The sequence below is a fragment of the Phascolarctos cinereus genome, unplaced genomic scaffold (genome assembly GCF_003287225.1).
Source record: "Phascolarctos cinereus isolate Bilbo 61053 unplaced genomic scaffold, phaCin_HiC Scaffold_5;HRSCAF=322, whole genome shotgun sequence".
NCBI classification, from domain to species: Eukaryota; Metazoa; Chordata; class Mammalia; order Diprotodontia; family Phascolarctidae; genus Phascolarctos; species Phascolarctos cinereus.
In genome coordinates, this window is record NW_027555958.1 from 401920192 (window position 1) to 401946268 (window position 26077).

The following is a 26077-nucleotide window of genomic DNA, read 5'->3' on the forward strand; positions in this document are numbered from 1 at the left end:
CTGAAGTCCTCTGATGAGGTAGGACCCAAAATGGCCATTCAACCTTTGATATTTTTAACTGTTAGGAAGTTCTTCCTGACACCAAGCCTAAGCTTCCTTCTTTGTAATATCTACCCCATAGTTCCTAGTTCTATCCCCACACTAGACAAAACAGAATTCTCCCTCTTTCCTTTTACAGGTGATAGCTTTTCAAATACTTGACCACAGCTATTATATCCCGCCTCCCCATACTTCCATCTTCTCCTCTCTCACCTAAATGTCTCCATCCCCTTTAACTGATCCTCACATGAAAAAAGCTTAAGGCCCTCCACCACCCTGGTTGTCTTCTTCTCTGCACTGTGTAGCTCACCAACATCCTTCCTCAACTATGGAGCCCAGGACTGAACACAATATTCTCAATGGGGCTTGACCACAGTGGGACTATCACTTCCTTACTCCTAGAAGCTACGTCTTTTCATGTAATCTAAAACTGATTTACCTTTCTGGGTGGGTTTTCACATCACACTGCTGACTTATACTGAACTTACAATCCACTAAAACCCCCGTGATCTTTTTTCAGCCAAATGACTGTCCAACCATGCCTTCCATATCTTGTGCTTATGACAGTGATTTCTTAAATCCAAGTGTAAGACTTTATATTTATCCCTCTCAGCTTTGTGTCATATGCAAATGTGATAAGCGTGCTATCTGTGACTTTTTCCAAGTTATCGATAAAAATGTTCAACAGCCTAGAGCCAAGCATAAATTCCTGGGCACTCCACTGGAGACCCCCTGCCAAGGAGCCATAGACCTATTAATGACTGTTTGAATCCAGTCACACAAACAGTTCAGAATCTGTCTGTAGTCTTTCAAGGTCACATATCTCTATATTTTCCATAGGATACCACGAAATAGTTTATCAAATTTTTTATGCTAACATCTAGGTAAACTTGGTCTGCAGCATTTCTCTGATCTCCCAGTTAATAACCTCATCAAAAAATGAGACCATTTTGGCTTTTTATGATCATCATTTCCTTGTCTAAATATTCATTAATCATCTCTTTAGCAATTTATTCTAGTCTTTTACCAGCAATTGAAGTCAGACTCTCTGGCCTATGGTTTGTAGACTCTATTGTCTTCCATTTCTTTTTTTTTTTTTAAATTGGAACAGCATTTGTCCATCTCTCATCTATGGCTCGTTTCCTGGTTCTCCATAAACATTCAAATATCACTAACACGGTCTCAGGAAGCACACCTGCCAGGCCTTTTGGTTCTCCCATGACATAGTAGCTCAAGTGGGCCAGGTGACTCAAACTCATTATGAGCAGCTAAGTGTTTTCATTAGTTCCTTAATTATCTTGGGTACCAACTCCCTAGTAACCATTTTTGTTCTGTCTGTTTCTGTTCAAATGTCATTCTTCTTCACAGAAAAAAAAAAGCAAAATAAAAATTGAATAGCTCTGCCATCTTTCTGTCATCAGTTATCATTGTCTTATCCAGCCTAAGCAGCAATTCTATCCTTTCTCTGATCCTCCAATTTTCCCCAACATAGTTTTATGAGGGGCTTTTTCCTCCAGTATGGGGAAGGGAACTTTTTTGTTATTAAAACAATGATTATAGGGAGGGATGAAGAAGACCTATTAAAAAGAGGCTTTATGAAAGTAGTTGAAATTGACAGCTGATAATCTGACCTCAAGAGAAGAAACAGAAAAACTAAAAAGCAGACATAGAACTGTGCAGTATGTATAGCAAAAGAGCAGACATTCATAATGACAGCCCTGAGTCATCAAAAGATTAGATTATCCTCATTATCCTCTCTTTAAATAGGCAGAGAAGTATATGACACATTTTTGACAATTTTCCATTCAAAGTGATTTTTAATTTTTTTTTTAAGATTTTGAGGCTAAAGGGTAAATTTTAATTACCTGAAAAATTCCAATATGAGAAGCAACTCACTTATTAACAGTGCTGGATAAATTCAGTATTACTGTTAAATTACAGACACAAGGAGAATATCACAGATTTTTAAGCTAAATGAAAATAATGTTGTTTCACCAGCTAATCATATTTGACTAAAGCTTACTCTAATGAGTAATGAATACCATAAAACTATTTGGAGAGGCAAAGAGAGTCGATGTGGAACTTCAGTCCTCACAGTATTTTTTTAAAAACTGCAATAATATCCTTCTTCCATGTAGCAATAATGTTACTTTTTAATCATTGAACACTTTTGTCCCTCTCCCCGTCAAAGCCTTTCAGGACAACACGTACAATTAAAATATCACAAATACACTAAAAGGAATTTTGAAAGTGCAGCAAGTTAGATATTAAGGAGTCATTAACTGCTAATTACAAAGGGAAGGAATTCTGAAAGGGTTTACTTCTTATATTATTCCTCATAATGTCCTTCACTTTTGTTTTCATATGTGCCTTTCCACAGTCCAATGTCTTTTATCACTATTGTTGGAAAAACTTAAAAAAGAATAAAAGAATGGGTTTAAAACCAATGACTCACCCTTGTCAATTCTGCATGTTAAAAGTGGCACTGCATTGCCAGACTGCCTCAACCCACAAAGTGTATGTATGGCCTGACGAGACAGATAGCTTTGTTCTCTAATTCAGAATCAGTGTTTCTAGGGAAATCTGGTGGATTTTACTGCTTGTACAATGATTCCTCGGTTCAAACACAATTTCATTCTAAAGCCCTCAAGAGAAAATAGGAACCACCACTCTTGCAGAGGTTGGGATTACCAGATGGGGAGAGCTGCATATTATGTCATTTTTCCCTCACGTGTTGACTAGTTTTGCTGGATTATTTTTCCTTCTTCAGCTTTAAAAATAATTCTTTGTTGTAAGTGATGGCTCTGTGGGAGGGGAAAAGGAGGGTTCTGGGAAGACAGGAAATCTGGGCTACATAAAATGAAAGATACTGATGAAAATATTTTTAAAGAGAAATAATAGCTGTGTGTATAACTTATTTTCCCAATAACTAATCAAAACTTGTATGTCTTTTTTCTATGAATCAGATGGATGTAATTTACTGACACAGTGACCTTTGCCAAGAGCCCAGTTTTAATATTCTACAATTATCCTATAAAGCAAACACACCCTCTGTATCTGTCTTGTTATCGCCACAGATGTCAATAAACCTTTAAAATAAGGAAAGAATTTACTGCAAAGCCTGCATTCACGAGTTGTATTGACAGCTCTAATAAACCAATTGTCTGGCTAAAGAACTGTGAAAGAATACAGCCTGTTCAGGATCTAGGTTAAAGAAGGTCAGGTCAATAGAAGGGTGATAGCTTTAGACCAACGGGTCTCAGTAAATTTCAGTGTCCCAGAGATCAAATTATTCCAAGTCATTTGGCCTTCTCCATACAGTACCAGGCTACTCAGAGATAATTCTGAATTTAAAAAGCAATCTAAACCTCTCTGCCAAGAAGAGGAAGGCTTTTTAATAAAGAGAAATCTAGTATACCTGATCATGTGTGGTAGTTTTTCCTCAATAGTTTGTTTTCTATCTGTATGTCTGGCAATCACACCACCATTCTCCCAGTCACCAAGACCTAAGCTTCTGAATTGTAAACCTTGACTTTGCCCTTAGCCACATCACTTCCAATTAGTCTAGTCCTGTCAATCCTACCTCCGTAGTTTCTCTACCTAATCTGTCCCATCATGCCCATTACTCCATTCACCCACACTAACTCAGGCTTACATTATTTCCTGTTTCGGCTGCTATAACAGGATCCTTAACAGATCTCCCTACTTTTAGTGTCTCCCCTATCAAATCTACCTATACACTACTAGCAGATTGATCTTCCTAATGCAGAGACATTCAACTGAATCATTTGTTTAGAAATTTTCAATGCTCCTTCCCTTTGCCTATCTAATGAAGTCTGAACTCCTAAACTTGGCATTTATGTCACTCCATGAATCAACAACAACCTATCTTCCCAGCTTTACCTTACGCTATTCCCCTTTGTGTACCATACATTCTAGTCAAACACATTCATCTTTTTTTCCCAATAATATTTTATTTCTCCCCAATGAAGTGTAAAAACAATTATAACTTTTTTTTAAGTTTTGAGTTCCAAATTCTCTCTCTCTCTCTCTCTCTCCTTCCCTCCCCCCACCCAAGACATAAGTGATCTGATATAGGCTTATACATATGCAATCAAAAACATACTAATCTTCAAACGTATCTCATCATATCATGTCTCCAGATGTCTGCTCCTTCCATCTAGAATGCCTTCTCCCTCATCTCCACTTGCTGAAAACCTACCTATCCAGCTCAAATGCCACTTCTTCCATAAAGCCTCCCTTATCTTCCCAGCCAAAAGTGATTTCTCATATCTTTGAGCTCCCAAGGAACTTTACAACTCTCTTGTGCACTTATATTCTACTTTTCATCATAGTATTTGTATTTATCTTTCTTACTAGGTTGTGAATTCCTTGAGGACAAGGAATATATTCTCTATATCTCCCTATTATCTCCTGGATCAGATATACAATTCTCTGCTTGGTTTTTAAAGTTCATAAGATGGCCTCCTCTTGCATTTCCAATCTTCTTATACCTTATTCCCCATCACATATTCTACAGTCCAGTGACACTGGCCTCCTGGTTGTTCCTAGCATAAGACACTCCATCTCCCAATTGAATGCATTTATACTGGCTGTCCCCAATATCTGGAATTCTCTCTCGCCTTGCCTCTGCTTCCTGGCTTCCCTGGCTTCCTTCAAAACTCAGCTCAACTCCCACCTTCTGGGGAAAAAAAATACGTTTCCCATAATGCTAGTGCCTTCCTTTGGAGATTGTCAACAACTTAACCTGTATATGTCTTATTTGTTTGCTCATTGTCTGCCCCATTGGACTGTGAGCTCTTTGAGAGCAGGGACTGTTCTTGCCTTTCTTTGTCCTCCCAGCACTTAGCGTAGTTCCTGGAACAACATGTGCACTTGACTTCATTGATGTATACCCCACATTACCTCAAATCCTGCCTTCAACAAGGAGTAGCTTGCTTTAGAAGTGCCTGCTGAATTATTAGCATTTCTTTTTTGAAAGTGCTTTAATATTTTTTCCCAATTACCTGTAAAAACAATTTTTAACATTCAAAAATAATTTGCACTCCAAATTCTCTTCCTTTCTCCCTCCCTTTTTCCCCTCATTGAGAAAGCAAGCAATTTGATATAGATTATACATGTGCGGTCATACAAAATGTATTTCCCTGTTGATGACTAGCATTTCTTTAGAATAATTAATTGTACCATGAAGTAGAGATGACAGGACCTTAGAATTTAGAGCCAGAGGGGAAGTTAGAAGTCACCTATTGCAACCACCTGATTTTGTGAGTGAGGAAACAGGAACAGAGGTGAAATATAATCATTAGCTACACAAAGAAAGATAATATCCAGAAAAAGGATGGTGACTGAACCTTTTCCTAATTAGATCACTTCTGGGGTATTATGTTTAGCTATAGGTGCCAGATTTGGAGGAAAGGAATTGATAACTGAAAGGTATCTAGAGAACAGTGACCACGATGATAAACCCTGTTCAAACCACATGGCTAGGTAAAAGTCAGGGAGGGATAAGAGTCCCAGCCTCAGGGGGCTCAGCCTAGTTGTGCCACAATGCTGCATGGGTAGTAATGACAACAGCTCGTATTCAACTATCACTTTAAAGTGGATAGAAAGTCCGATCCAACCAAGTCTTAACTTGTCCCTTATAAGGGCTTATACAAACATTATTCAAAGACATGAAGAGGAATTTAACATAATGATATTAATAATAGTCCAAACATGACCTTGAAGGCCTTAACCCAAATATTACAATTCCAACAAATTTATTCCTTGTGGATAAAAACCCATTTACTAGCAATAGAAATTGCATTTATAGTATAATCAGAAAGCCCATACTAAAAAATTGCAGCTCAGACTTTCAAAGTATAAGAGACTGAAAGGATTACTATCTCTTCTCTATTCCTCTGTTTACCTAAGAAGTTAATTTTCCTGATTTTTCATTTGCTACTTTACGTCTATCACTTCACCCTCTTCCAGCTGGTACTTGGCACCCTTCTGAAAAATGGCAAAATTTGTCAGCAGTCACTAACAATGATTCCCAAGTGGGTGACAAGAATATTTAACATCTGTTGCTTGACAGTCCCCACTGTACAGCATGTTAAATTATAATATAAAGCACAAAGGAGAATTCACCCCATTCAGTTTTCCCATGACACTAACAGCAGAGAATCCTTAAAAATGACTAAAAGATTCCTTTTACTCTGAATTTCCCAGACATATTACAGTTTTATAAGCAAAAAACAAAGAGGGAAAAGTAAAATAACTGACCACTAGTCATTGCTTCCTTCAAGAAGCATTTATTAAAGATCCTGCTGGGCCATCGCCAGTTGTCTTGACTTATGGTGTTGCCGCTGGACTCCCAATGACTCTGGAAGAGAGAGTGAGGCTGATGACTTTGCCCAGCCCTGCCCCACTTAAATCCAATTCACTTGCAAATCAAGACATCACCCTCTTGATGTCATTGATCCTCTTCGAGAATGAAGGATGAACAGCATTAAAGATCCTTCTATGTATGTTCATTGTGCTAAGTATTGAAGGAAATAGAAAGACATGGATGGCCCCACACTCTCATTACAGTCTAATAAAGGGAATAAACATTTATATAGCATCTACTATGTGCCAAGCACTTTTACAAATATAATTTCATTTGCTTCTCACAACAACACTTAGAAGTTAGATGCTATTATTATGCTCATTTACAGCTGAGGAAACTGAGGCAACCAGCAATTAAGTGATTTGCTCAGGGTCACATATCTAGTAAGGTCTGAGGCTGCATTTGAACTCAGGTCTTCCTGACTCCAGGCCCAGCTTTCTATCTGTTGAGCCATCAGCTGCTTCTAAAAATGAAGTAAGAGTGCCATAAAATAAGTGCCATAAATAAGTGATTTGATGTCTATATAGATAAATGGAATACAAATTAGAATGTAAGTGCATAAAAAGAGTACAACATCTTATCCCATGAGTCATTTGGGAGAAAGGAGTATAAATTAGAATTCTTGATTCCTACTTGATCAATTTTCTAAATACTCTTTTATTTCACCTCTCTCTCTCCTTCTCTCTCTCTCTCCCTCTCTTTCTGTCTGTCTCTCTGTCTCTCTATCTGTCTCTGTCTCTATCTCTCTCCCTCCTTTTCTCATCCCCTTCTCTCTCCCCTTCTCTTTCTCTCTCCTCTCTCTGTCTCTGTCTGTCTGTCTGTCTGTGTCTCTCTCTCCTCTTCCTCTTCCCTCTCACCTTCTCCCTTCTCCCCCTTCTTCTTTCTCTGTCCCTTCTTCTTCCTCAAACATATGCTCTTTTTTGGTCATGGCTTATTATCTTAGTATAGGGACCTCTGACTCTGAGGCCAGATCTCTACCCCCTGTATTCCACCTTCGCTTTAGCAGTGAGATTACCAAAATCAAGCAATATAATCGCATAGGAATATACTTGAGGAGCTAACACTCTATGGGGGAACCCACATACATACAAACGAGTAAATATAATATATGTAGCATGTAAATACAAAGTAATTTCAGAGGCAGAGAGGAAAGCATGAGCAACTCTGGGGATCAGGATAGTCCTCTTGTAAGCCATAGTACTTGAAAGTCAGCTCAAGGTTTTCCAAAGCGGAGGTGAGGAAGGCGCATGTTCTAAGCCTGGAGAACAACGTGTTCAAAGACGATGAGATAAGAAGTGCAGTCTTGTGTACAGAGAACAGCAAGTAAACACTCTGATAAGAACAGGGAGTCCATGAAATGAGTAATGCACATTAAGCCTAGAAACGTAGACTAGAGGCAGAACCGTGAAAGGCATAAAGTGCTAAACTCCATCCAGCCCTCAATTTGCTCTTCCAAGAATTTGCATAGCTATCCTTCCCCACAGTAGCAACTTTCTTTTTTTCCTTCTGCCTCTATTTATAGTAAAAATGCTAGCGTTTATGATACAGTAAATATGTTGGCTTCTTGATCATTGAACACAGACCTTATATTTAGAATAACAACGGATAAATTAATGTTAACAGATGGATCGATAGAAGGATGCTCCACTCTCATTTCCAAGACTCTACCATCACTATTACGTATAATGGCCACCACTATTTTGTATAATAGAAGTAGAAGGGGCCTTCAAGAACTGAGGGCCATTTTATATCTGTCTTTTTTTTTCAATAATAGTCATGATCACAGAATCCATGAGCTAAGTATTGGTCCACTGCTAATAGGCCTCTCACAGTTACCTAGGCTGGTCCTTGGGTATCAGATATAATTTATCACCAACACCATGGTTGCAGCCTTAGTAGAACCTGCCAGCTCTTACATTCTGACTTTGAGGAAATGACAGCCCACTCTGTGCTAACTTCACACAACCAAGCATTAAAAAAATACAAATGCCTAAAGAAAGCTGAGTGTGGCCAACTGAGGCAATTAATTCTGCTAAACTTCAACTCCTGTTATCTTAAACTTGAGCCCTACATCATGATCTTATTTTTATCCTGGCAGGGATACTGCTTCTGATCCAGACTACCATTTCTGCCTCTAGCCTCTCAGCTCAACATGCATTTGGTATCCCCAAGTCTCAAAAATATTGCTGGCATCTCCTTGTGTATAAAATCCCCAGCTATGACCCTCTCATTCTCTAGCCAGAGAGATTCCAATTTATATCACAGAATAGTCCTCAGACCATCTCTGGAGAAGGGTTACAGAAGAATATCACAAGCTATTCACAAAAGGCCTGGGGGTGGAAGAATAAAGCTAGCACTTAGGTGGCATTTTAAGGTGATATTATTTCTTTTGCTCCTAAGACTCCTGTAGGTGCTATTTTTATCCCCATTTTACAGATGAGGAAACTGAGGCTGAGTTCAGGTCTTCCAGACTTCAAGTCAAACATTCTAGCCGCTGCTCTACTTAGCTGCTTCTGGATATGTGCTAGGGATGGGTTTCTGAGGCTTCCCCTTGGCCTGATACAGGGTAGAGGAGGTATTTAAGCTAAGTTCACTCTACTACTTGTACAACACTCAAAGGGGTATATCTTTTGTGGGGTTCATGGTGTTCAGGTGTTCAGGGGAGCATTAGAGGACACAGCCAGGTAAGGCTCAGCCATGCTGGTCTGGGCCATCCTTCATGCTTCTCTTCCTTGTTTTGTGGGGCCTTGCCTGCTTTACAGCTGGGAGAAAGAGTAAAGAGATCAGATGACCAGTCCGTTCTCTCTAAATGTTTGCAGTGTGTGTGGTCGACAGTCAGACCTTGTGTTACTCTGTATTAAACCCACGGCATACACCAAAGGATGGATATGAGCAGTGATTCTGAGTCCTGCAGATTCGGCCCAAGGGATCTCGATCTTTTAGGCCTGACCTCTACCTTGCATCAATCACTAAACATTTAGTAAGCACCTAGTCTGTGTCAGGTGCTGTTTGAGGCAAAGAAGGTACAAAAAAAAATTGAATTAGTCCTTGCTCTCCAGGAGCTTACCTTCTACTGAAGGGTACAAAACAATCTCACATAGTTAAGTAAAGGAAATACCCAAAACAAATTCAAAGTCATTTTGATAATTTTGTGGGGCACTAAACACCCTCATATAGTTAAATATAGGATATATGCACAATAAATTTGAAATCATTTTGATCATTTTGTGGGGGCAAGTTTTGTAGCTGGCCCCAGAAGACCTCAACTAGGGGTACTGGCAAAGGCTTCTTGAAGGAAGTTGAACTGGAAATGAGACTTGAAGGGAGCTGAGTTTTCCAGGAGGCAGAGATGAGGAGGAAAAGCATTATGGTCATGGGGTTCAACTGATATGAAAACGTGGAGTATGGTAAATGGGGAGCACCAAGTAGGCTAGTTAGTCTGGAAATAATGTGCGTTCAGCCTGAAAAGGTAGCATGGAACCAGACTGGAAATGGATTCAAATGCCAAACAGAAGAATGTGTATTTTATCATAAAGGCACTAAGGAGTTTATTAAATAGGAGAGTGACATGGTCAGAAGTGTGTTCTAACTATGCCCAAAGGGCAACCAAACTGTGCATACTCTTTGACCCAGCAACATCTCTACTACATCTGTATTCCAAAGAAATCATAAAAAAGGGAAAAGGAACCACATGTACAAAAATATTTATAGCAGCTCTTTTTGTGGTGGCCAAGAATCGGAAAGTGAAGGGATACCCATGAATCAGGGAATGGCTGAACAAGTTGTGGTACATAAATGTGATGGAATACTATTATTCCATAAGAAATGATGAGCAGGCAGACTTCAATAAAACCTGGAAAGACTTACATGAACTGATGCTGAATGAAGTGAGCAGTACCAGGACAATATTGAACACAGCAACAGATTAGTGACTTGAAGCCTGTCTCAGAGGGAATGAGATATGTACACATAAACTTCTTTGAGGGGTGGAAGCAAGAGGAGGAAGCAGAGTATCAACAAGGAATAAGGGAGAATGGCCAGCCTCAGGTGGGATTGGGAGATGGGAACTGACCATAGGAAGCTGAAAAGTGATGAAGACAACCCAATTTTCTATTTTTTTCTTCGACAGCTGAACCCTGCTAGATCAAACCCCCCCCCCTCTCTCTCTCTCTCTCTCTCTCTCTCTCTCTCTCTCTCTCTCTCTCTCTCTCTCTCTCTCTCTCTCTCTCCCACTTTCCTCTCAATTGCTCCTCCATCTTTCATATCCATCCCACAAAAGGCCTGGACTTCAACAAAGTAGGAGATTTAATCCCAGAACATCCCAAGTACAATACAGCCACCAGCTGAGCTCTATTCACTGTGATTTTCATAACTACCAGTAGGTCCTTTTCATTTTCTCCCAAGGCTCTTCATATCAGATGGCTTGCTAGTGCTTGTGATAGCTAAATAGGATTCAGCCAGATTGAAATAATCCCTTTATTAGTCAATCAGCCAAAGCGTCAATAGCCTGACTCTGAGTCCCAGACTCTGCCCTACCCTTACCTTGATACCAGTTTTTACAAGTAAGACCATGGCTAAATTGATTGAGCTCCAAAAAAAATCACCATGAGATTGATGGGTTTTTCTTAGCTAGTATGGAGGAGACCAAGCAGGTTCCCAAGTAAATGAAACCGATGATATTGAGTTTTTTCCATCATTTTCAGATAGGAACCTAGAAAAAAATTTTCCAAATGGCCACATGAACAAAGCAGTCATTACTTAGGCAGGGGAGCTACTGATCCTTTTGATGTTATAATAATACCATCCCAATGATACCAGGGTTTGATCCCCAGTAGGAGGGAGGGACAAAGGGAGAAGAGGAGAGAGAGAGAGAGAGAGAGAGAGAGAGAGAGAGAGAGAGAGAGAGAGAGAGAGAGAGAGAGAGAGAGAAATTGGGGAGAACAGGGTATGTGGAACAGAAGCATGCTTAGCTCCCTAACCCTAAGAAAATTGGAACTTGAAACTCTTGCAAGCCGTAAAAGGGAGCCAATAGGAAGAGCTGCTATTTCTCTAGGCTACTCTCACTGGTTTTGTCCACTGCCTCCCACAGAGGACAAAGAAACACCCTAGTATCCCCAGCCACATAGCCTTTATGTCTTGTTGGCCCTGAAATAATAAGCAACATCCTCACTCAAAAGAAAGGCTAACTCATCTTTACCATTCTAGATATTTGGGAGTTTCTAAGCTCCCAATAGAAATTTTATAGTGTCTTCCAATTTTTCTTTCAACCTGGGCATGGTGTAATTTCCATTCATTCTATTCAATTTTCCTGTATTTCCCTTTTCCTTTAACATACTTTTGCACACATCAGTTTAAGTCCCACCTTCTTTTCACTCTCTTATGTTTTCCATTTTATGACATAATTTCCTAAAATTCTAAATGTTGGTTAATCAATGAAGGTCTTCCCTGTAGCAAGATCGATAGCAGCTAGATCTATGGCCCCCTTATCTTTGTAAGTAGAGATGTATGGGTATTTCGAAAAACCAGTCTAACACTTTCTCAATTTCCCCAGCACTGTTTAAGATTCATTGGGTTGATCAGAAAGCATTTCTTAAGTACCTACTATGTGCCAGCACTGAGGATACAAATAAAAAGAATGAAACAATTCCTACTTGCAAGGAAATGACATTCTGACATGGGAGTCAGCAAGGACACATACAAATAGATGCATAATAAATATAATGAAAAATAAATGCCAAATGGCTAAAGCAAGCAAGAATGAGAGTTTTAGGGGAGGGCACTAAAGACTCCATGTAGAAGATGATGCTTGACTTGTATCCTAAAAGAAGAGGGCGGTTCTGTGAGGTGAAGAAGGAGTGCATCCCAGTCATGTGGGATAGCTGGTGCAAAGACATAGACAGAGTCAGGGAACTCAGTATTTTGGGTGAGGAACAAAGAGAAGGCCAGCTTGGCTGAATCATAGAGCTAGAGAAGGGGAGATACTAATGAGATTGGGTAGAGATTGGGGCCAGATTTTGAAGGGCTTAAAAGCTAAGTAGAGTTTTCATTTTATTGTAGAGGCAATAAGAAGTCTATTTTAAAAGAACAATTTTCATTTTTTTTTTGTCACTAATAAATGTTATTTCTTTGGTCATCAGAATGCACTGCCCTGGATCTGATTACTTGCTGTGTTAGCTTTGAAGACATATATAGAACACAAGAAAGGGCCATCTCTGATGATTCTGGCCAAGCCTAACCCATGGCATTTGGGTCATAGGATGGCACATGGAGGACAATAATGATAAATGGCATTTATATAGCACTTCAAAGTTTGTGAAACACTTGACATATATTCTTACCTGAACTTCATAACCTGAAATGGCTGTGATAGGTATGTGCCAAGGAACTGTTGTTAAGGAGCTTTTCCACAGCCAGAGAACAAGGTATTAATGAGAGAATTACAGGGTCTTTGCCATTTTATGAAGACAGCTAACAGCATCCAGAAAACCACCAGTAATTGGCTGAGAGAATCAGCCAAACACTTTGCACCTGTATGCAAAAATAGAATTACTTGGAGCAAAACATCATTTTGTTACAATTTCCTTGCGTGATAGCAATAGTCAGGCATACGTGACTCTACTAAGACTAAGCTGGTTCAGGACATCTGACTTTGAACACAGGAAACTGTTGTGTTGGCTTCCCAAACTTGCTATAGTTCTCTGTCATTTGAGTGCTAGATTTTATGTCATTCACATTTCATTTCTCTCTTCTGTTGTTTTTTTTTAATTCTGTAATTTTTAAATGGGTATTTACTATGAGGAAATGGGCAAAAATTGTAGCTCTTAAAGAATACACGTCAATGAGTATTAGAAATATTGTCTCGGCTATTGCTGTGGGGAAATCGAGGAGTTTAAGGATCATTGAAGCCCATGACAAAACAGGATCAGTCACACTGAAGCACAAAGGAAAACAATCAGAATCAGAAGACAATGTCAAGAACTGGAAAACTATTATTGCAGCCTAATTAATCCTCAGAAAACAAGCATAGACCTTCAGAAGCACCTAGAAGCTCGAAGGATGCAATATAATGCAAAATAGGACACTTGAGGTTGGAAGAATAGTGAGAACAGTAAAAAAGAAATCTGTTTCTTTGAAGAAATACAAATTGTTTGTCTTGTTCGTCCTGGGCAAAAATATACATAGACTGGTATACTGAAGAGTAGAAAATTTTAATTTTTACAAGGAAACATTTCTTTTCAATATGAAAACTCATTGCCAAAAGAAGTCCAGCATCTTGGATTTGGTCATCTTCACCAGACTGCAGAACATCTGACCAATAAAATGTTCAGAGAATTTTTTACTGCCAGTGGGCCTGGAAATCCTAGTCGTACTGGGAATAATGAATTGAAAAATATATTAGTATGCTTAGAAAAAGGATTATTCCAGAATTAAAGAAATTCCCAAATATAGATAGAATACTACAAGGCAACTTGTCATTGTGCTGCATACTATGAAAAATTAAGAAATTTATCTTAGATGGTGATAAACATGCTTCAACAGCCTGAGACTACCCTAATTTGAACCCTACTGAAAACCTATGCCCTATACACAAGGCCAGACTTGAAAAATGGACTGTTCATTAAAAGAATGCTTGATATCCAACACTGTAGCTCTTCATCTAGCTCTTTCTTTCCTGGCTGGCATCAAGAAGGAGAATGAGCTGCTATGGGCTTCCAAGTTGGGGAGAGGCCTTATTCACTCTTTTACCTGGAGCTGGCGTGAAACTGCGCATGCCTGGCCCTGCTATTTCTTGTCTTGCTGTCGTGCCTATTTTTTCCTGCTTTTAGACAAAGGAGAATTGGAGATGGCTACAATCCTGTGAGCTTCAAAGGGTCAGGAGAGCAAGCCACCAGAAGTCTAGCGTCTAGAGTCTATGCCAGTATCTATGAAAGGCTGATCATGTGAGGCAACAGCTGAAGAAAGACCAGCTTGACCCAGCCCAATGGTAAAAGAAATATGGACTCATTCATTCACGGCTATGCCACATTTGAAAGTGAACTTGGTGGGATGATCCTATGTAGAAATAGCTTTAAATTTGAGCCCACTCTCAGCAGAACCCAAGGTGGTATAAGGGAGAGTTTGTTCCACCCCAGTTTTTTTTTGGGGGCGGGCTATTTGTAACTTCTGTTCCTGCTATGTCTTCTACATAAATTTTCTTTTTTAAAAGCTTTACAGAATCCAATATGATATGTGGTTTCATAATAAAGGAATAAAGATTGTATAGTGATTGTAACCCACTTCATCTGGACAAGGCTATAGAGAAACCATCACCCAAAGAATGAAGTGGCTTCAAAGAGCATGACCCTTTCAAGTAGAAGAGTTATCGACTCAAAAGAGAATTAGTACAAGCAATTTGAGAGTCGGGCCACAGAGAGGACCACAAAGGAGAAGAAGGACTTCCTGATCCCCCAGCGGCCCCCTAATGCCTCCAGGATCCATTTGACATTTAAAGCCTTTCATGACTGAGCCCTGTCCTACCTTTCCAGTCTTCTCACACGTTACTCCCTGCCACTCTTCGCTACAGTGACACTGGTCTTCTGGCTGTTCTACAAATAAGACACTCCATCTTTCAGCCCCAGGCCTTTTCTGTGGCTGTCCTCTATGCCTGAAATGCTCTCCCTTCTCATCTCAGCCTACTGCCTTTTCTGACTTCCTTTGAATCCCAACTAAAATCAAATCTTTTATAACAAGCCTTCTCCAATCCCTCTGAATTCTACTGCCTTCCTTGCTAATTATTTTCTGTTTATCTTGTACATAGCTTGCTTTGTATGTATTTGTTTGCATGTTGTCTCCCCTATTATATTATTGTAAGTCCCTTGAGGGCAGAGATTGTCTTTGGCATCTTTTTGTATCCACAGAGCTTCGAACAGTGTCTGGCACACAGTAGGTATGTAATAAATGTTTATTGATAGATTAATTGATTGGTGTTGTGAGTTGTCGAGACAAGTGTTCCCTACATGCATGCTTCCCCACCATTGTACTCTAAGTGCTCATTCTTTTCATGGATATTATATGTATTTGTGGCAGACTATTCCCCAGATATATGGGAGCTGTTTTGTAGTTACTCTTCCTATTATGTAATTTTAATAAATGCTTTTGCTAAGAGTTAACTGTGTCTACTGGCTAAGTGTTCAAGGGAACTATACCAGTGAATATTCATGAGCTATAGTTTTAGAAGTAGTTACCCACCAGGTACCTCAAACTAAAGCTTTCCTCTGAGGACCCAATCCATCCAAGTGAGTACAAGTTGGGAGGGGAAATTCTTTAAAGGAGGTGTTACACAGGTATTATTAGCCTCATTTTACAAATGAAAAACTTGAGGCTCATAGAGGTTAAAGTACTTGCCCATGATCATATAACTAATATATATAATATCCAAAATTTGAACCAAGGGCCTTCCTGGTTACAAGTTCAACATGCTATCCACTATACCACCGTGCTGCTCATAATTTGCCTCCATATTTAATGAGATAAAGTTACCCATAAAAAAGCATACAGAAACAAGAGCAATTCCATAGAACCATGTGGCCAGAAAGATATGAACACAGGACTCCTGTAGCCACTGATAAAACTAACAGCGGAAACTGGAACTGGACCTTCCATTGATGATAGCAACTTAATGGATGGCAGGGAGGGAACACCAGGATAAAGGGATAACTTAGCTATTGGTTCTTGAAATGGAGACTCTATTCAGCTTTATTATCCTATTGGTTTTCCTTCTACCAACCGGCTTCCAACCAACACATTGATACGGAGACACAAAATAAGAAGTTTTTGACCAATTTTACAAAAGAAATATTTTGTATCACTTGTACAAACACATTTGCTTAAATGAGAAGACCCAGATGTCTGACCTCATTTTGCTTTCACGCTACAAGAGTTGTTAATGTGCACTACTTATCCATGAGAGTCCTTGGCTGCTAACAGTTGTTAATGTACACTGCTTAGCCCTGAGACACAGCAAGAATTCAACATATGTGAAAAATGTAGATTCAGTGCCAGTGTGTCCAGTCAGGAGAAATGAAGATGACTACAGTTGGATACTACCAAATACCAACCCTGCCCATGACATAAACAGCTACAAGCTCTGTGGTTTGTTGTCTCAAGGTCTTCTTCCTACCTACTTTTTAAAAATAGGTATAGGCAGGATATATACATATATACACACACATACATATATATATGTACAGATATGTGGATATGTGTATGAATATATGTATGAATACATTATATATAGTTATCTCTCTCTTTTTATTAGTATGGAGAGAGAAGCACATAGTCAAGAATCTGATGGTTTACCAGGAAAAGGACAAGGAAAAGAATAGGAAAAGAGAAAGATAGAAAAATTCTCCCTCTACTCTCCTTCTTGCTAACATCAGAGGGGATGCTGTGACATGAGAACACGCCACAAATGCAAAAGAAAAGCATTAAGATGTGCACAAATGAATTAGTAAAGAAGAAATCATAGGCTTGCCTTCCTATGGCAGTACAAGATAATTAGAAGAATTCACACTTATATAGTGCTCAAACGTTTCAAAAGTGCTATCATCACAATAGTCCTGTATGGGTATTACTCCCATTTTACAGAAGAGAAAACTGACACTCAGAAAGGTAATGCTGTATAATGAAAAGAGCATTGGACTTAGAGTGGAAGACTGGACCCAGCTTTGACACTTACTTACTATTCACTGTGACCATTGGTAAGACATAGCTTCTCTGAATTTAGTATCTACAACTTTAAAACAGGTTATGGGGATCAAATGAGAACAAATGCAAAAGGACTTTTTAAGCTAAATCTAAAAGTGTTACATAAATATAAGCTGGGGAGGCAGGGTGGAAGAATGGAAAGAATATCAAAGGACCTGGATTCAAATTTGGATTCTGTCTCTTACTACTTTTATGACCAAAGCTTCTAGGCCTCAGTTTCTTCGTCTGTAAAATGAAGAGACTTGACCAGATAACCTTTACCTTTAACTCTATAATCCTATTCTTTCTGGCCGAGTGATTATTCTCATCCCAAAGGAATTGTTGTGTTGAATCTTGAATCCAGTTGATTTCCAACCCTTGTGTTTTTGGTAGTAACTTACATTCCATAGTGCCATTTTCAAAGGGGTGCCAGAACCAGTTGGTACTAGATTGAGCCAAATGTTAAATTTTCAGTGTGGACATTTATAGCTTGGAAATTATCAAAGGTGTGAGTCAGGGAATGATTTATCATTCTGTTGATTTCTAGACTTAAGAAAGCAATGGGGAAAGTGTTAATAATGCAGGTTAAACTTAGAAGTTTGTCAAGCATACATTCCCCCCTCAAAAAAAAGAACCAGTTGTTAAACAGTTATCAGCATACCCCCTGTTCTTAAACTCCTAAAAGAAAAGATAAAATCGTAGAAAGGAACTGCACTGAGGCACCAAAAGGCTTCTGTTTCTTAAAGAGTTAAACAAAAAGTTTCTCTTAAGAGTAAGCATTTTACAAGGAAGCCACTTTTTTTTTCCTTTCTATAATAAACTGTTACTAGGTCAGATTTGAAAACAAATGCTGGTTTCCATGAAAGAAGAGGAGAGATAAAGACAACACAGTGGGCAAAGGAGTGATACTTGATTCTATCTGATTTGCAATAGTACAGTTTTTCCATGGATACTGATGTTTTGGGGGGGGGGAAATAGGCCCCACATATTTTTAGTCCTGAACGTGAAATTCATCCTTCTATGGAGAAAAAATTACAAAGTGACTCTCTCTGGCTGAATGTAAAATTAAACGTTAACTTAGAAACATTGACCAACCATCATCTGGGAATTCATTCATCCTTTGCTAGAGGTCTTCAAAAAAGTGACTGAGAACAGGGCAGTTAGGTGGCGCAGTGGAGCACCGGCCCTGAAGTCAGGAGGAGCTGAGTTCAAATCCGACCTCAGACCAAACACTTGACACTTACTAGCTGTGTGATCCTGGGCAAGTCACTTAACCCCAATTGCCTTTTTTTAAAAAAGTGACTGAGAAGATCCTGGATGGCTCAACATAGGGAAAGAAGAGTCTCCAAGTGTGGTTCATTGAATATTAGAGTTTTTAACAGTGGTCATATCAATAACTGCCAATCTATGTTTCTGTCTCAGGCATGAATTATTTACCTCTGATGTTTAATAAAAGACAACACAGCTTGCTGTCTTCCTCTTGCTCAATTTTAGGCCTATTGTCCATTTTCAAGGTCTATACAATGTATATGTACAAATAGACAAGTCCTATGAGTTGCAAAGTTATTTTAATGATCCCCCCACCACAAGCTTCACCCTGAAGAAAAAGCCCATCTCGGGGGCAGCTAGGTGGCACAGTGGATACAGCACTGGCCCTGGATTCAGGAGGACCTGAGTTCAAATCCAGTCTCAAACACATAACACTTACTAGCTGTATGACCCTGGGCAAGTCACTTAACCCCATTGCCTAGCCAAAAAATAAAAAAGCCCATTTCTTTAGCACCAATATTCTTCTAGTGATGATATATGACTGTGAGTGACGGAACACCATTATTTCCTATAACAATGAGGACCACTGAGGTGCTGAGGTACTGGCCCTTATCTTTTCTCCACTAAGAGGCTCTTGTGTTTTGCATCCACATATGTAGTCTGATTGTGTTAAGTCCTGAGGGAGCCTAACCTTTGAAAAGACTTAGGTTCCCTTTTCTCATAACATTTAGATCATTATGCCCTGCCTGTCTCCACTAACTCTGGTATCCATCCTCAAATAAAATTGCTTAAGGCTTAGGTTTTGACTCAGATCAAGATTCTCTACAAAGTGGGAGTAGAAAGGCTCCTACTGTACAGTTAAAATCTAGTATGAGATAGGTATGTGTTTCCTGCACATACATACACATACACACACACACACACACACAAGCAAATGCTAAATGCAAAATAATCATAAGTATACATTTTAAAAAGACAAATAGCATTACTAACTACAGTTATAAACCATGCAATGGAAAGGGGAAGAAGGGGAACAAGCATTTATTAAGCACCCACTATATGCCAGACACTGTGCTAAGCTCTTTACAAACAATATCTCATTTTATCCTCAAAGCAACTCTGGGAGGTTGGCACTATTATTATTCCTATTTTACATTCGAGGAAACTGAGGCAAACAGAAATTAAGTGACCTACCCACAATCACACAACTAGTAAGTGTCTGAGGTTGGTTTTGAATTCAGATCTTTCTGTCTCCAGACTCAGCCTTCTATCCACTGTGACACCTAGATACCTCATAAATAAGAGGTTGATGCTTAAAATTGCCTAAACTTGAAACTGATTATAGTGCTGCTAATTATATATTTTACATTCTTCTACAACTCTACACTTCCCTACAAAGTCCACACCTGCTGGCAGATGAGGGAAGGCATCGGGCTCATTCTCTGGTTGATGGTCATCTTCTCCAAGAGCACTAGAATAATTCCCAGGGACTCCTCCTCTTATCCCCACTCAACTCTAACCAAAAGACTCCAGACAGTTGAACTCTTAAACTCACAAAATGGATTCCAAGCCCATACATTTTCATGAGAACAAACAAAGAAGTAGCCCCAAACCTAGGATTAGGCTTGCCTAGACAGTACAGGGACTTTATCAGATCATAGCCCCTCGGCAGTCAGACTGGGAGATAGGGTGATCTGGCCTTCCCCTATGTCTCATAAAAAGAGATTCAATCTACCGTTGGGAAGAGGAAAGAAGGGACATCCAGAGGCCAAGTCATTCCCTTTTTAATGGTCCACTGAATCATAAGCTCTTTATGGACCTGCTCAGTGAACAATTAAGGGGATGATTCCATCAGCTCAAAACACAAGCCCTTCAACACTGAATCACCCAAGTAGCTAGTAAGAATGAGTAAGTTCTGTTCTGCACACAATCTGTGCAATTTCCAGTTATTCTTAAAAAAAAATTCATGTTGAGGATTACTCTCAGGGCAATAGAAAGGTGCAGGTGGGGGTGGGCATGATCAGGCTGCAACATATTACAAATGAAGAAATATATAGGAGAAATGACATAAGGAATGGTATCAGAAAGATGTTTGACCAGAAAAAAAAATAGGAACTGGTCCCATGGCAAGAGTGAAAAGATAAGCAATGGAGAGTCTGCATGTTCCAGTGGTATCTCGGCAATGTCAAAAGATATTTGGTAGGTTAAATGGAGCTCATATGGTGAATTTATACGATGTTCATAAGAATCACACAAGATGAGCAGGTACAGAAGGTGTTTGGTCTACATTATTGGAGAGAGGACCTTCATCAAAAAGATCACAGATTCATTTGAGTAGGTGAGTATTTAATTTAAAAAAAGTCAGACATCATCGTGCTGTTATCTCATCCAAAGAAGCAACAGCTTTCCCATTCTTTCCAGTGAGGTTTGTTTGAAGACACTTTCTTTTTTTCTCCCCACTGTTTGATAGTAAATGAGAGTGAGTTGGTTAGGCTATCCTCAAGGTTAGGTGATTAGTTCTATGTATCTCTATTTTAGTTTCTCATGAGTACCTTACACAAAGTTTGTTGTTGTCGTTCAGTTATTTTTGTTGTGTTCAACTCTTCATGACCCCATTTGGAGTTTTCTGGGCAAAGATAATGGAATAGTTTGCCATTTCCTTCTTCAGTTCATTTTACAGATGAAGAAACTGAGGCAAATAGGGTTAAGTGACTTGCCCGGGATAGGAACTTATTAAATTATTTTTGCGTTGAGTGACCAGGTGTAGATACATGGGCTCAACAGTAACAAAATTAAGCATACTTACAGATAACTGAACAGCCATATCCAAAAAGTGCTTATCAACATTCACCTTCTGAAAGGAAGCTTCCAAAGGCATGCCATAACTCTTGTCCTACCCAACATTTTAATTAATTATTTCAATGACAACATTCTTATCAAAACTTCACATGATAAAAGTTAGAAGCTTTAACTAACATAATATATAATAGAATCAAGACACAAAATTATCTAGACAAAACTAACTAGATAAAACTTTACAGTGACATAAAGTTCTAAACTTATATTCAAAAACTCAATTGTCCAAGTAAAGAATGGGAGAAACCAGGTTTGGCAGACTTTAGTTGAAGATAAATCCAATGTGAGTCAAGATGCATGATTTGACTACTTTTAAAAAATCTAACACAATCTTGGGCTGCATTAATAGACTTACAATGACCTAATCAAAGAATTTAATAATCCAAACACATCTTGCACATGTCAGACTACATCTAGAAAGGTGTTCAGTTCAATCTTAGCAAAAAGGTCAAGAAGGAACTATATGACAGAGAGACTTTGACAAATGGGAATGTGTCCAGGGCATAGAAAAGGGTCTAGAAATATCATAGTATATGAGGAGTGGGAGATTCAGTAGATGATATAACTGGCTTCAAATCTTTGAAGTGCTAGCATGTGGAAAGAGGAAATTTACTTCTATATTGATCTAGAGCAGGACTTTTAAAAATTTGGGGCTCAGGATCCATTTATGTTCTTAAAAATTATTGAAAGCCCCAAAGAGCTTTTGTTTATGTGGATTACATTTGTCAATATTTACCATATTAAAAAGTAAACTATCTTAGTATTACTGTGAAAATAGTTTTAACCTCTAGTATTCCCTAAAGGGATCTCAGGGACCCCCATGAGTCCCTGAAACACACTTTGATAATTGATGACCTAGACAAAGAACAAGGAACCAGTCGATAGAAGTTACAGGGAGGCATATTTCAGCTCACTATCAGGAAGAACTTTCTAATTGTTAGGGTTATCCAACACTGAAAAGACTATCCAGAAGGGTCCAAGCATAGATTGAATAAACCCATTGGGGGAATTGGAAGGGATTCCTGACCTAGGTAAGAAATTAGATTAAATAACTCCTGCCAATTCTAAGAATGCTATTATCATTATTTGTTTGTTTGTTTATTATTCTCATCTTACAGTATATTTGATGAAGTTCAGATTGAACCATTTGTTTCTGGGACAAGTTACTATCCTCCTAGTCTTCTCTTATGTTTAATGTTTGGGGGAACTACTATGTAGTTGGCAAAATGATTGCTTTTTATAATTGAGATGTTAGCTCATGTTCTATAGGCTCTCTGAAAGCATCTTTGGCGCCACCCAGTTGCAGACAGGACAATAGGAATGTTATATCCTTCATCCTGTTCCTCTACAGCTTTGATTTCTTCTGCTAGGTCTCTAATATTCTGAGAGCTTTTTCTTCTAAAATGGAATTATGAATTTCGAGGTTATGAATACTTTTGTGGTAATAACTATGAAAATTGTATTATTATTTAGTATTATTATTATTATTCCCTTCTAGCACTAAAATGCAATAATTCTACAATTTTCTAAAGAGTCTTGGCAACTTCTTCACTTTTTTTTTTGTGGGGGTGGGGAGATGAGGCGACTGGGGTTAAGTGATTTGCCCAGGGTCACACAGCTAATAAGTGTTAGGTGTCTGAGGCTGGATTTGAATTCAGGTCCTCCCGACTCCAAGGCCAGAGCTCTATTTACTTTGCCACCTAGCTGCCCCTACTGCTCCACTGTTTTCTCTGGTAAATTATACTTCCAGGTCTCAGGTACAACTAAAACCAACCTGAAGTTCAACACTATCACTAGATTGTAAACTCCTTAAGAGTAAGGGATTGTATAGTTTTTCATTTGTGCATTCCCAGCACCAAGTCTGGTGCCTTGAACATTAGAGGTGTTTAATAAATGATAAATAAGTCATCATACGTTTTCCTATACCACTCCACTTGAAGGACTTACAAGCATCCACAAAAGTCAGACAGGTCAATCATGCTAAAAGGCCTTTATTGGGTTTATTTTAACTCTGAGTAAGAGAAGGCTTATAGGGCTTGTTTTGCAAATCCAGACTTGCGCTCTGGTGAGAAGTGCTTAGGTCTGCTGTGAAGCATGGCAGGGAGTGGAGAGGCCAGCAGGCCCCCAGCTGCCCCCGGCTACCCCAGCTGGCCTCAGCCTCCCTGTCTTCTCTGGCCATCGTCTGTAAGAAGCCCTTCTACTCGTTTCCTGATTGCAACATTATCTACAACAAGGCCTGGAAGCTGGACTCGCACCTGTGCAAGCAAGGGGGTGGGGAAGGAGGGGGTTGCGGGAGACCATGTGTTTGTGATTATGAAGGCTGTGGGCAAAGCATTTATCAGAGACCACCATCTGAGTCGCCATGTGCTGACACATACCAAAGAGAAGCTATTCGTTTGTACTGCTACTGGTTATGGTCAGAAATTCAACACAAAATCGAACTTGAAGAAACATATTGATCGCAAACATGAAAATCAACAAAAACAATAGGCATATGACTTTGAAGGTTGTAGCAAGTCTTTTAAGAAACATCAGCAGCTAAAAGTCCATCAGTGCCAACATACTGATGGACCACTATTCAAATGTAACAACAGAGGCTGAGGAAAACCCTTTTCTTCCCCTGGCCATCTAACAAGACACAAGATACATGAAGGTTGTATGTGCCAAAAGGGTGGTTCTTTCGTAGCAAAAACGTGGACGGAGCTACTGAAACACGTGAAGGAAACTCATAAAGAGGAGATAGCATGTGACCTATGTGGGAAAACCTTTAAACGCTAAGACTACCTTAAGCACCGTAAGAAAATTCATACTCCAGAACGGGAGGTGTGCTGACGCCCAAGAGAAGGCTGTGGCAGATTGTACGTAGCTGTGTTCAATCTTCAAAGCCATATTCTTTCCTTTCATGAGGAACAGCACCCATTTACTTGTGAATATGTGACTGTAGAAAATCATTTGCTATGAAACAAAGTCTTACCAGACATGCTGTTATACACAATCCTGACCAGAAAAAATTGAAGATTAAAGTGAAACGACTTCTGGGCAAATGGAGCCTGGCCTCTCGCCTCAGTGGATACATTCCTCCCAAAATTAAAGAAACATTGCCAAAAATTGGCAAGTCATCAGACTGTTTTGAAGAAAACATGCTCTCAACTGTTGCAACACTGACCATTGGCTAAATATTACATATGTAGATGTATGTAAATAGCTTTTTAAATTAAAAATATCACGTTCCTTCTCGAAAAAAAAGGCTTATGTTTCTTAAAGGGACAGAGAGGATGACAAGCCAGGGACAACAAGGAAGGGCTAAGATTAAAGTGGTTGCCAGGCATCTTTAGGCCTTGGTCAGAGGAGGAAGAGGGTTCAGCAATGATTCTATGGAGAAGCTGATGCTCCACCTTGTGGTTCTCAGCTTCTGCTCCTGACTTGAAGTAAGGAAACCTGGTTGTGAATTCTGATTCTGACACTTAAAAGATGTCATATATGACCCTGATCAAGCTACAACCTTTCCAGTCTCATTTTTCTCATTTATAAAATTGGGATAATAATACCTTCACTGCCTACCTCACAGGGTTGTTGTGAGGAAAGTTTTTATAAGAGCATAATAGAATGTCAATTACTTGAGGGCAGTGTAGGGACTATTTCTTTTTTGTCTTTTCTAAGGTGGTATGGCAAACAGTGTTTTATACCACCAATGAATTAGTATAAACAAAGAAGACTGACTCAGTCTTCTCAATAGACTCAATCTATCAATGGTATCAATTAGATGTGAACAAATCCTAGATACTTCTACTGAATCCATTAATCAAAAGTATTAAAAGTATTAAACTAGAAATGAATAAGTGCTTAGTCAATTTGAGAGGGGCAAAGTGCTTTGATGGAGCATACCTTTGGGCTGCTGTATTTTAAGTACATTGAGCCAATTCCAAATCCAGCATTCTAGCAGCATGATTCCAACAAGAGATTTCAGCAACTAAACACTTGAACGATGGTTCCCCTGTGATGGAGAGGATTGAATACTCTTCCCCATCCTTGACCAGGGGATGACCTTGTGAACTTCAAAAGGTCAATAGATTTAGGGGGCAGCTAGGTGGCAGCTAGGTGGCGCAGTGGATAGAGCACAGGCCCTCAAGTCAAAAGGACCTGAGTTCAAATCCGGCCTCAGACCAAACACTTGACACTTACTAGCTGTGTGACCCTGGGCAAGTCACTAACCCCAATTGCCTAAAAACAAAAAACAAACAAAAAAAGGTCAATAGATTTAGACTTCCCTTCTGCATCAGAATTGGTGTCACAAGAACAGCAGTGTAGTCAATGAGCATTTATTAAGTGCCTACTGTGTGCTGGGCACTGTGCTAAGCTCTAGGGATACAAAGAAAGGCAAAAGATAATCCCTGCCCTCAAGGAGCTCACAATTTAATGAGGGAAACAATAAGCAAAGAACTAGGTACAAACAAGCTATATACAGAAAAAACTGAAAATAATCAATAGAGGGAAGGCTGTAGAATTAAGACAGATTGAGAAAGGCTTCCTGTAGAAGATGGGATTTTAGTTGGGACTTGAAGGAAGCTAGGGCAACCAGTAAGCAGAAATGAGGAAAGAAAGTATTCAAGGCATAGGGGATATCCAGAGAAAATGCTCAAGAAATGCAGTGTCTTATTTGAGGAACAGCAGCGAGGTCAGTTCTGCTGGATCAAAGAGTACTTGTGGCTTCAGAAGCAGAGACAGCTTCAGGATTCTGCAAGAGCTCCAACCCTTGCAGCCCAGGAAGGTGCTATGCAAACTATAGGGGAATTTCAT

The 26077-nt window shown here is 39.3% G+C and overlaps 1 pseudogene; it reads left to right on the forward strand.

Annotated features, from left to right (window-relative positions):
* Positions 1-24456, forward strand: part of LOC110206768 (transcription factor IIIA pseudogene) — a 38907-nt pseudogene extending 14451 nt beyond the window's left edge.
* The last annotated feature ends 1621 nt before the right edge of the window (positions 24457-26077 follow it).